The 12692-nt window shown below is 41.6% G+C and overlaps 1 pseudogene; it reads left to right on the forward strand.

Moving 5' to 3' along the window:
• Positions 1–10876: 10876 nt before the first annotated feature.
• LOC114814450 lies at positions 10877–11021 on the forward strand (annotated as a pseudogene).
• Positions 11022–12692: the final 1671 nt, after the last annotated feature.

Below are 12692 nucleotides of genomic sequence, written 5' to 3' on the forward strand. Positions count from 1 at the left end.
GGTTCAAGCTGTAGCTCTATGAACTTGGAGGCAATCCACTAATTTTGATTTTAGAAGGTCAGATTACAGTTTGGCAAGCTTTTATTAGGCTTGTAATGTGATCAGATCCCTTCCATGTGCACACGCTCTCTCTCTCTCTCTCTCTCTCTCTCTCTCTGTTTCCCTCCCATAAATTTATGAGATGTTCAGACTCTTATATACTCATTGTTTTCTGGAAATTAAGGTTGCCATTCCACACAGTAAGACACTTTTGCTGAATCCCCTTGATATTCCAAGGGTCTTTCAACCACTTTCAATTAAAAGGACAGAAGTTCTTGGTCAATCTGCTAACTGGGGTAGAGTCTACACAACCAAAGCAAAGTGGAAGATTACCAGTTTTCACTTGAGGTTATTTATTTAGTCTCAATGCCCAAATTAAACAATTCTGAGCACAATGTTTTATTTAATTTCCATTTAAAGCAAAAATCCCTCTCTCCTCAACAATAACTTGGAGCTTTCAATATCAAAATCAATCATATTTACTGAGTACTTCCTGTAGAGCACTGTACTAAGCACTTGGGAGAGTACACAATAACAGAGTTAACAGACATGTTCCCTGCCCAAAGTGGGTTTAAAAGCCAGAGGGGGAGACAGACATTAATATAAATAAGGTATGGATATGTACATAAGTGCTGTGGGGATGAGAGAGGGTTGAAAAAAGAGTTCAAATCCATGTGCAAGGCTGATGCAAAAAGGAGTGGAAGAGGAAATAAAGACTTAGTCATGAAAGGCCTCTTGGAGGAGATGTGCTTTTAATAAGGCTTCGGAGAAGGAGAGAGTGATCGTCTGTCATATATAAAGAGGGCGTTCCAGGCCAGAGGCGCGACACGGGCAAGAGGTCGTGGCACAACAGACATGATAATCTCAAATGTAATCTCGTATATAGTTTGGGGAGGCGGTTGGTTTGGCGGGGGGGGGGTTTGGTAGGGGCGAGGGGGAGAGGCAGGTTGTTGTTTTTTTTGTATGGCCAGTTCCATTGATGATTCTCAAACAACAGTGGCAGTGGGATTCGGGGCTCCTACATCTCAAAAGGGGAGAAGTTTCACAAATACACACCATCCCCTACAGCAAACAACTCCAGAAATGCCAGGTTTGGCTAAGAGTAAAAAGGCCCACCCAAACATTCTAAAGATTGAGCAATCTTCCAACTCCTCTCTGCAATGAAAGAATCCCAAAGGGCTTGCAGAGCAGCGAGCATGCTTCGGGCGGTATTCTTGGACAATTGCATTTGTCCAGCTGGAGGACTTTATTTAATCCAGATTACCGCCCTGTTCTACTTCAACATCCAAAGGGATTCCTGCCAGAGTAAAAACGTACACAATCAGCCTAGACATGTTGCTCACTCTTGCTAAGCAGAAGATTCGCTTTGCAGGGCACAAATGTTTTTCTTCCAAGTTCTCTCCTGTAGGATTTTTAAATAAATGGGAGGCAAATGGTGCCTGCGTAGTGGAAAAAAAACAAGGACTCTTGAGCTGCTCAGGCTGGTTAGCTTTTGATTGGAGATGGAATGAACATTAAATGAGTACTTCCCTAGTCAGATTACACCCTCAGGATTAGAAACAAATGCACGGTAAAGCTGGGAAGTTACCTCAGGAGACAGTGGAGAAAAACTCCTCATCTTCTCTTCAAACTCCCCCCACCACGCACCAGTACAGTTGACCACACCATCCTCCTCCCCATCTATTAAGCACAAAATCATGGGGTTATCCTTGACTGTTCTCTCCCTTTCAAGTCTTAAATTCAGCCTGTCATTCAAACCTGTCGGTTTTTCTTCCACAACACTTCCAGGATAAACTCCTGGCTCTCTATACAAATGGCTACCACAGTGGTCCAGACACTTGCTTGGCTACTGCACCAGTCTCTTCACATGTCTCCCTCTCTCCAGTCTCTCCCCTATCCAGGGCATATTTTACTTTGCTGCCCATATCATTTTCCTAAAACCTCAGTCTGCACACATCTCCCCATACATCACAAACTTTGAGAGGCAGCATGACCTAGTAGAGCACGGGCCTGGGAGTCAGAGGACCTGGGTCTAATCCCGACTCTGCCACTTCTCTGCTGTTTGACCTTGGGCTAGTCACTTAGCTTCTTTGAGTCTCAGCTACCTCACCTTTAAAATGGGGATTAAGCCTGTGAGCCCCATGTGGCACAGGGACTGTATCCAACCCGATTATTCATTCATTCATTCAATCATATTTATTGAGCGCTTCCTGAGTGCAGAGCACTGTATTAAGCACTTGGAATGTACAATTCATCTTCCATCTACTCCAGCACGTGATGCAGTACCTGGCACTTAGTAGGCACTTAACAAACGCCACTAAAAGAAAAAAGAAAATGGCCACCCATGCTCCTCTGAATGAAACAGAAACTCCTGCAATCTTCAACCTAGGTATTGACTCTTTTCCCACCCCAGCTTTCACTTTATTCTATAACTCTAATGCATTCTCCCAACTGTCTATTAGTATAGAGTTCCTCCAACTGCTTTGGAGATGTCAGGTAAGACAGAAGAAGAGATGTCAGAAATGGGAAGTAGTCATGATAGACCTTCCTGTGGAATGAAGAGGGGGAAAGAAAGCTCCTCCTGAGAGAGTAGAGAGAGAGAAAAATAATGATGACAAGGGAGAAATCCAAAGGGATGCCAACTAAATGGGAGAGATATGTAGAAGCCACCAAGAAAGTAAAATAATAAACCTTATGCCAGTCCGTTAGAACACATCTAGCTCCTTTGTCAAACAAAACATGAAGGCAAGAAAACTTCTGGCTCTCTAATGTGGATGACACTAAATATCCAGGCTGCCTGACTGATAACACGGATGTAGCCTTAGAAACCACGGATCAATTGCTATCACAAAATCCACCCTGTTTGGAAAGCAGTTGAGCCTCATTTGAACCACCACCACCACAATAAACTTTTCATATTAAAGAATGCATTTTAAAAGAATATTTGCTTGTGTCTGTGGGGTTGGGGGTGGGGGCAGTATGATACTAAAACATTTCAGATTAGCAAAGCAGAACCAGGAGTCTTGAGATTTGTTCAAAGGAGAATAAAGTACAAGTATGGTTACCGACCTCTTCCTTGATGTCTCCTTTGGGTAGGCTCATGAGGCCGTGATACATAGTATTGCAATCTAAGTGCAAAGCAGGGTAGCATGAGTTTTCAATGGATATATATACCATTATACCAAAATATATACCTTATACCAATCCAATAGAAGACATCTCACTTTTTTTTTTTTATTTTTGCACGGAAAGCAGCTGCTGGCTTGAAATGTCCAGGCTTTGGCAAGCTCTGCAGTCAGCACAACACAGCAGTGTACAAAAGGCCAGTGGAACTGAATTCAATACGGGTCCCTTGGGGCTTTATCTTAGCCAGTTTATTTTCTTAAACTTTTTACCTTTGTTATTAATATAACTGTTATGTTTCTCAGCATTTCTGCATTCTAATTCAATTCTGTTGAAATTAAGGCATTGAGCTTGTACCGTTTTGGTTTTGAGGGTTTTTTGGGTTTTTTGTTGTTTTTTTTTTTTTTTTAAGTGCGTCATCAAGAAGGCATCTCACCATCCTGGAGAATTGAAATTTGGCCCAGGATTAGTTGTTTGGGGGAGATGGAACTCAATCTGGTTTGGATAAGAGTCTGGAATAATGGCTAACCGCTTGAACGTCGTCATTTTCTGTGGGACCTTTCCAAACCCTCGATTCAGAAATAGCTGTACTGTTTTCCTAAATACCTCTAGAAAGTACTGCTGCTATGACTAATACTAACTTCCTCCTCTGCTCCTGCTACCACCCATCCCCAATCAGATGCGGGGATCTACACTTCAAATGTTCTCTTTCCCTGAGAACTGGAGATGCCCCCTGAAAGATCAACCTGCCAGCTCAGATGCTTGCAGTGACTGTGGACAGTTTCTAGCTTGTCTCCGTTTCACGACCCTCCCTAAGCCTCTGCTCAAGGAGGGCAGCCCCCAACAAGAATCTGAGCTGCAGGAATCATAGTTTCGGCTAAAAGACATAGAAAAAACATTTTAACCAAAGTCTATCAATAGTATTTGTTGAATGTTGGCTCTGGGCAGAGGTCTGTATTAAGCACTTGAGGGAACATCTGTTAATGGGGAAAAATGAAGCTCCTTCCAGAATGCAGGCGCTCAATAGCTGTCAGTAGTTACCAAATCCAAAGGTGGGACTAAATAAGTGGAGAGGAAGGGTTTTTTTTGTTCTTTAAAAAAAAAATCATTGTCATGGTTAGTACCAACAGGTATTAGAATCCTTAGTGGAAAGAGCACAGGCTTGGGAGTCAGAGGCCGTGAGTTCAAATCCCACCTCCACCACTTGTTAGCTGTGTGACTTGGGCAAGTCACTTCACTTCTCCGTGCCTCAGTTACCTCATCCGTAAAATGGGGATTGAGACTTTGAGCCCCACGTGGGGCAACCTGCTAACCTTGTGTATCTACCCCAGCACTTAGAACAGTGGTTGGCACATAGAAAGAGCTTAACAAATACCATCATCATCAATATTATTCACTCAATTGTGTTGAGTGAGCACTGTGTGCAGAGCACTGTACTAAGCACTTGGGAGAGGAAAGTACAAGGATAAACAGACACACTCCCTGCCCATAGTGAGCTTACAGTACAGTCAACTGGTACTCAGGCCCAGAGCACTGATGTACATATCCGTAGTTTATTTATCTGTATTAAAATCTGTCTCCCCCTCTAGACTGTAAGTTCTTTGTTGATGCCAACCAACTCTGCTGTACCTTCCTCTCTCAAGAGCTTTCGTTCAACACTCTGCACACAGAAAGCACTTAACAAATATGACTGATGGATTCTTCTGGGAAACTTTCAGTTTGCCTGGTCCTTCGGGATTTTGATTCCCCCAGAAAGAACAATAGCAAAAATAGAGAAAAGGATACTCTTCAGTAGTGTCAAGAAAATGGTCTCATGCATCCGGCATCACTTCGCTTGGGAGAGAAAAAAGCAAGATCATCTGCTATGTAAAAAGGGTTCAAATGCCTTTAAACATCCCAACAGCAGCAGAGGTACTACTTCAACAGAGGCAGCGTCGAACACTTCACTGAGAAGAAACCTGAACCCTACTTAGCCACTTAATTGTTCAGATCCCAGCATTTTACAGTAATGATACGCGGCTTTAGGCTGCAAGCTTAAATGCTTTTGATTTCTGAAGTCGGCAGTAATCTCCAGAATATTAAAAATAAAGTAACTCTCTTCAGAATCTTTATATTCATTTTTTTTCTTTTCTGGGCAATTACTTTTCCTCGCGTTTTATCTTATTGATCTGGGAAACCCCAAAATTCACCTGCCAATAATGAACAGTTTTACACTGAAATCACTGTGCCTGCCTACTTGTTTTGATGTCTGTCTCCCCGCTTCTAGACTGTGAGCCCATTGTGGGCAGGGAGTGACTCTACCTGTTGCTGAATTGTACCTTCCAAGCGCTTAGTACAGTGCTCTGCACACAGTAAGCACTCAGTAAATATGATGGAATGAATGAATGATTAAAATATATTTTGGGCTTCTAACGAAAAGGAGGGTGCCACTGTTGCCAAGTGGGTGATGGGAGGCCCTGAGAACCTTCATCCTAGAGTAATTTCTTTGGAACAATAAAGTTCTAACATGGCAAACCGGATCTCAATTACAGCGCTTGCTTAGTGTGAGGCTCCTTTTTGCTCTCTCCTGTAAAATCCTCTTAAAGCCACTTTGCTTTGTTAACTTTCATAGCATGTATTCTCACTACAGCCTTCAACACCTGAAAAATTAGTAGAAGAATTTGACTGATTATAGAGGCTGTTTCCCTTGTTCCACTGCTTGTTCTAAAAGGGATACTCAGCAGAACTTGCATTTTTTTCTTTCATTTTGTGCTGTCTGCATGAGTAATTACCTCCCTGATTTCTGAGATGCAATTGAGTAGCTTCCACATTAGAAAAATCCAAAGATTGATAGAGCCATCTCTCCTAAAGGATTAGTTTCTTGCTGTAATTCCACTGAGTAGGTCATTCAAATAGCAAAATGCTACAAAGTTTAATTTCTCCTGTTTTTAAAAGCCAGGTATTTTTACCTATTTGCAGGGCCTCGAAAAGGGCTGTTGGCCTTTAGAGCAGGGGATGAGCTTTTGAATATCTAGAGGGGTTGGTCTCTACCCTCTCCAAAAATATACAAGCAGAGAGGGCAGTCTCCCTCTCCAGAGACTAGAGAGTCTGGGGACTTGAAGAAATAGAGACCGTGAAAATTAGTTGACTTGAGGTGGGAGTATTAGCATTCCAGTGTAGCTGCCTTGATAACTTCCCAGGAGACTAGAATCAACAGTTCATCCGCTTGGCAGCTACTGGGACTCCACGAAGGCTACATAGTGGGGAATTGCTTTCTTTCGTAAGGTGGTATCTTCGGAGAAGCTGGCCCACTCAAAGATTGTGGTATAGTGACTTTTCATCAGATGGCTCAACCACTGAACCCTCAATTTGGGAGAAGGGAGTTCAGACTGAACTTGAATGATTTTTGTGAGCCACAGTTAATCAATCCAGTGGTCCCCTGCATCAGGTAAGTGTCTGACACGTATACCATGGAGATTGCAAAAACCATTACAAATAAAATTATGTGCAGCTAACCAAAGGAAACCGAATAGAGTTGAGCTGATTCCCTGGAACTTTTCAAGTTACCTTATTATATTTATAAGCATCTTTAATTTGTTGCAGATGTTCAAGGAAAGGTTTTGCCAACATTCACCGTTAGAATGCTTTTTCACAAAATCCATTTTCTAAGTGTCTGAATAATGACAAAAGACCTTCTCATGGAGTATTAAGCCAGGGAATTCATCTAAACATCACAACCGTAATCATAAGTAGTGTAAGCCGTAGTTGGAAGTCTGATTAATTTTGGCTTGGTATAATGTTGTTGGGATGATTACTCTTGACTCAAAAATATTTCTTTATAAATAAAAGCAAACACCAAAGCTGACAGGAGGCAGTAGGAAATGGTGGTTTCCTTAAATACTTTGTGAACACGGAAAGCTTCATTTTCCGATCATCCTCCTATCACTGCTTTTCAGCAGTGTTCAAAAACAAATCTTGTTCAATAGCCTCAGCAGTATGTTTTTTAATATTTACATGTTTTACTTTTCTTCAAGTGGAATAGCATACGCCTAGTAGTTTGGGGCCATTTAGGGGGTGTGGGAGCAGAGGACGAAGGGTTATGCTGTTGTAATGTTTATTCTTGCCTTTTAAAATTAGCTCTGCTCTGAAGTCAGTTTAGCTGAAATGCGAAAGATCTTCGTACGTTAGCCGCACATTTAATTAATTGAAATTCAACCTCCCTAGACAAGCCACAGATGCTATTCATATTTAGCACAGTGTCTCCTAACCAGCTGTACTCATCTATGCTGCCACACTCCCTGTAGCTAAACATCTGGACAGAGCTGGAAAACAGAATAATAAATACTTCTAAAATTCCACCAGTCAGAAGCCTACAGGTGACATCACAATACGTAAAATGAGGGAGAGGATTTAAAACCAAATATAGTATCCCACTAGCTGTAAACAGATGACCCACCGTTTGCTATTCAAGCCATAATCCCTATTATCTTGGTAACCCACTGTTTTCAAAGCACTGGACTTACTTCCAAATTTTCCAATTGTAGTAGCTGCCAGGCTATTTTTTTTTTCAAGGAACTTCCTAGAAAAATTATACAAGTTGCACCATCTCGTAGTTCCAGCATAGTTTTATAAAGTAGTGGAGGTAAAAGGAGTTTACAGAAATGTGACAATGGATTTGAAGGGTAGTTTGTGTGTCTTCTACTTTTCGTAAGAAAAGTCTAAATTCCTTTGAATGCTTCATGTCAAGAATTATTTCTATCTCACTCCTCACATAACACATCCCTTTTTTATGAATGGCCCAATCGTATGACTGATCCAAGTATGTCACCAAACCCAACTAAGGAGTTTTTTTTTTCTGGGGCAGGTTTTGGTCTAAGTAGGAAAAACAAAAGTATTTAAACTTTACTCACTAGAATGTAAGCAGGATCTACAGAGTTCTCTTCACTAAGACTCATACTACTGAGGTGATCAATGGCCACCCCAAAAGTTCAGCATCACTCCCATTTCAATATGGCAGATAGCATCCTTAGCTATGAGGAAAAGCTGTTTGCTTTTGTTTTTTAATAAAGAAAGCACACCTCTAGAGCCTCCCCTCCAGCTGGAGACCAGGACTTTGGGACAGCCCATTATTTCAAACCCTTCAAGAGCTCTTGCCAAACTTTCCATAGATGCAGTGCATAGATGCAGGGACTCCCCTTCATTTCAGCATGAAGACCTCCACATAAAACATATCCTGCAAAGCTAAATACCCTTTGATTTACTGCCAAGTCATAATGTGGTTGAGGCTCATACGAACGTGAGACACAATGGTAAAGTTTATATTCTCATAATCTTAGAGTTCAGTGGCTTCCTAGAAATTTTCAGGATCATGCATTCCTTTTTTTATTTGAATTTGTGTTTGGAAAATATTATCACTTTAATTATACGTTTATATTGCTTTCTGTCTCCCTTTCTAGATTGTAAGCTTGTTGTGGGCAGGGAACAGAACAGATCAACCAACTCTGTTGTACTGTGCTCTCCCAAGTGTTTAGTATAGTACTCAAGTAAGGGCTCAGTAACTACCACTGCATGATCAAGTCCTTAGTGTGAGCCAAGTATTGTCCTAAGTGCTGGGGTTGATTTAAAATAATCAGATACACTTTACCAACTGTATTGTACTCTCCCAGGTGTTTGCTTATTACAGTGCTGTGCAGACACTAAGTGCTCAAAATATATCATTGATTGGCTACCTGACCCTTCATTGTCTGACCCTACTAAGGGTGCCAAATCTAAGAGATGTAGAGAGCAGACAGTTTATCCCCATTTCACAGATGAGGAAATTAGCCTCATGTTTTCACCAGAGGGGTGTGAGCCAGAGAAAGAGATTAATGGGGCAAAAGATAATCTATCGACCAAGTTCATAATTCACATTTCACTTCATCTGATTTCTTAATCCTGGGATGTTTTGGTTATAGCACTGATTCTAAGGTCACTATGGGCAGGGAGCATGTCAACTAATTCTGTTGTACTGTACTCTCCCAGGCACTTAGTTCAGGCACTTAGTTCAGTGTTGTGCACATAGTAGGTGCCCAGTAAATACCACTGATTGATGGATTGATAGCAGTAGCCAGAATTTTAATATGAGTGAGGTTGGATTCCTCTCACGGCCCAAAGGAGACGATTGCCCTAGAAACTATAAGGTCCTTGTGGGCGAAAATCATACCTACCAACTCTATTGTATTATATTTTCCCAAGTGTTTAATACTGTGCTCTGCACAAAGTAAGTGCTCAATAAATGCCACCGACTGATCTATCGCCCAGTCTATTGAAGTTGACATACTGAGAAAGGGCACTAGAGTAACACACACTTAGAGAATCTTATCATAATCCACATGGTGGGGAAGGTGAGGAGGGGGGTCAGCAATTAGCCAGGAGCTCTCCGAGAACTCAGATGAAGGCCCGGGCCTTCCAGAGGGAACTCAATCTGTATTACAGAACAAGAGCCTAATAGAAGAAAAGAGGTAGACAGAAAATCCCAGGAAGAACAAATCTCAATCCAGAGGGAAGTTGAAATGTTGAGTGCCGCCAGCCTAATTCCTGTTTTGTTTAATTCCCTAGACAGAGGCAGGTTAGGCTCCTAGAAGAAGCGAATCTGGAGTGTTGATGTGAAGCGTAAAAATCAGGGGGCGGGGGGCATTGAAAAGGACGAGAAGGGGAAGGTTTATACCACTGGAATCACATGGAAAGGGGAATGAAGGGGGGAAACAAAAGAGGCAGTAAGAAGGCCAGATTGTATTGTCACTCCCTGGACAGATTGTGTTGTCACACGTGTAAGTACATTGCACTACGTTTACAATCAAAATGTTTTGTTTTCTAGCAGTTAAACAAAACCAATTTTTTTATGGTTGAAATCACTAGAGAGAGGCAGAAGCTCATGGTAAAACATTTCAACAGAAAGTATAATTTTACCATTTTATAAAAACTGTGATATGTCCACATTTGAATTATTCTGCATGTAGTCTACTTGCTGTTTCTTAGGTAGGACATGACGGAGCTACTTCTCCCATTCTTTCCCACTCTCCCCCTCCACTTTCTAAATTATCTGGGATAAAGAAGTTTCCTTCAAAAGACAGAATGAAAGATCAGGACTCTTCATACAGGAAAAAAAAGAAGATTGGGAGGATACATGGTTGAAGTCTATAAAAGCATGAAGAGTGGAGACCAGGCAAACACAGAATTGTTGTTTGCCAAACTCCATAACACCAGAACGAGAGAGTACCCACTGAACCTTAACATGTCTTCACACAGAAGCTAAAAAACATAGAGAATCCTTTACCACAGGACGTTATGGAGGCAGAAAATACTGATAGGTTCAAGAAGGATTTGGAAAATTCATGGATGAGAGACCCATAATGAATTGTTGGCAAGGAAAAGTTAGGAGAGTTGCAAGGTTCCAAGAGAGTTTAAACAGATTCAGAGATGACAGATCCAAGGTGGATTATCAGAGAGAAAACCTTCAGAGATTTGAGTAGAAGGTCTAGGCACAGCAACCTGCCAGCAAAATGGGGCAGGGTTTGTGGGTGTCAGAGATGTGATAAGCACTATCTGTCCTGCATATGTGTGTGTGTGTGTGTGTGTATGTAGAAAGAGAAAGAGAGAGAGAGAGAAAGATCAGTAAAACCATGGGAAAATTATCATTATTTTAATCTGGAAGTCAATGGGACTCACCCAAATAGAAAAATGGTAACTATAGATACTCCTCTCAGGGTTGCACCTGGAGTGTTTCCAGTACTCCAGTACTCTACCAGTCTCGGCTATGGGAGGGAGAGTCAAGCAGAGCCTACCCACTCCACTCCTAGCTTGGGCAGTGGCTAGGGAGTGGAAGGCAATCTGCTACAAGTCAAAACTCACCCAAGCTGGGCAGCAGTGGCACGGGCGAGAGTCGAGGGCAGAGACTCAAGTTTACTGCACGGAAGGCAGTAATGGTAAACCACTTCCATATTTTTCTCAAGAAAACTCTACGGATAAACTACCAGAATGATTGCTGATGGAGAACGGGGCATACTGGGAGAGATGTGTCCATAGTGTCACTATGGATTGGAAATGACTCAACTGCGTTAAGACAAAAACTATAGTTAACTTCTCCCCCCAAATTCAGCACTAACTAAAAATTATTTACTTCATTCTATCCAACTCCCTAAACATGAGCATTTTTTTTTTTACATTCCTCAGGTTTAACTTTCCTGCCGTTACCATCTCATTGTCACCCACACTATTATATAAAGAGTAGTTTAAGATTGCTGTTGCATATGCTTTAGGTGCTAAAAAAAAATGTAATGTAATGTCATCTTAATATGGGCAGGGAACTTGTCTGCTAATTCTGTTGTATTGTACTCTCCTAAGCACTTAGTACAATAGTAAGCGCTCAATAAATGCCATTGATTGAACTTCTTCACTCCATATGCCAAGCTGTTCCAAGGCTAAATAATGTAAGTAATTCCTTAAATATAGTAAGGATTGGCTATGGAATCACCGGACAGCGAGATTAGACTACTCAGACAGGTGAATCAGTGAGACACTTTCTCTGATCTTCTTAAACAACGCCACCCATTGAACTCTCCAGCAGAATGCAGAGTGAAAGCGATCACACTGAGTGGGGCCTAAATATATCCCTCCTTCCAAACCACAAGTTTTGTGAGATAGTAGAGATGGAGGGAAAGCCATTGCTTCTGGGGCTTCAAACCTCGATTTAGAGTTCTGCACCGCATTGACTCTTTCTCCCCCATGTCAGGAAGGGACTGTGAATAATTGCCTCAAAAGAGCATGGTGGATTTTCCTAGAGGTTTGTGATCTGTGCTATATCCTCAATTACTAACTAGTTGGGTGTGATTATCCAGATATCCTGCTTCTCCTTTTCCCCTTAGACGCTTTCACTGTTTCTTAATAATCCCCGATTTATGTGTGCTTGCTTTCCTCCATTAGATTGTGATCTCCCGAGGAGAAATCTGAAGGGTGCTTGTGGAAATCTGATATTTAAATGGTAGAGATAGCACATGCTCAGTAAACATAAAAATGAAGACCTCAATCACAGAAAACAAGATATAGCAAGGTATTCAGCTGCTCTAAAACTCTCCTCTCTTTCCCCCAGACATTTGCTGTTATTTAAGCACACTATTTTAAACATTTACCAATTAAAGAAGAAAATCCAAGCACCAGAGAGTCCCAGATGGAATGGGATGGTCTTGCATTTCAACTGGGAGAAAACAATGGTTGGAAGACAGCCAGATCCTGAGGATCCTCATTCTCACAGACAGCCTTCTGAGAAGCTGGCTAGGGGATTAAAACCAATCTCTGAAGGAAAACTTGTAGTGGTGATAACATGTAGTAAGCACCTTTATAAAGACCATGCACTGTATTAAACACTTGGGAAGTACAACAAGGATGTGAGATCCATTCCCTGCCTACAAGATGTTAAAGGCCTACAACAGCTCAACCCAGAACACTACTCATGGGCCACCACGCTTCGTGTAAAGCTGGGCTGCCGTCACTGAAAATCTCTGAATTTTCCTCAC

The sequence above is a fragment of the Ornithorhynchus anatinus genome, chromosome 9, assembly GCF_004115215.2.
Source record: "Ornithorhynchus anatinus isolate Pmale09 chromosome 9, mOrnAna1.pri.v4, whole genome shotgun sequence".
Classification (NCBI taxonomy): domain Eukaryota; kingdom Metazoa; phylum Chordata; class Mammalia; order Monotremata; family Ornithorhynchidae; genus Ornithorhynchus; species Ornithorhynchus anatinus.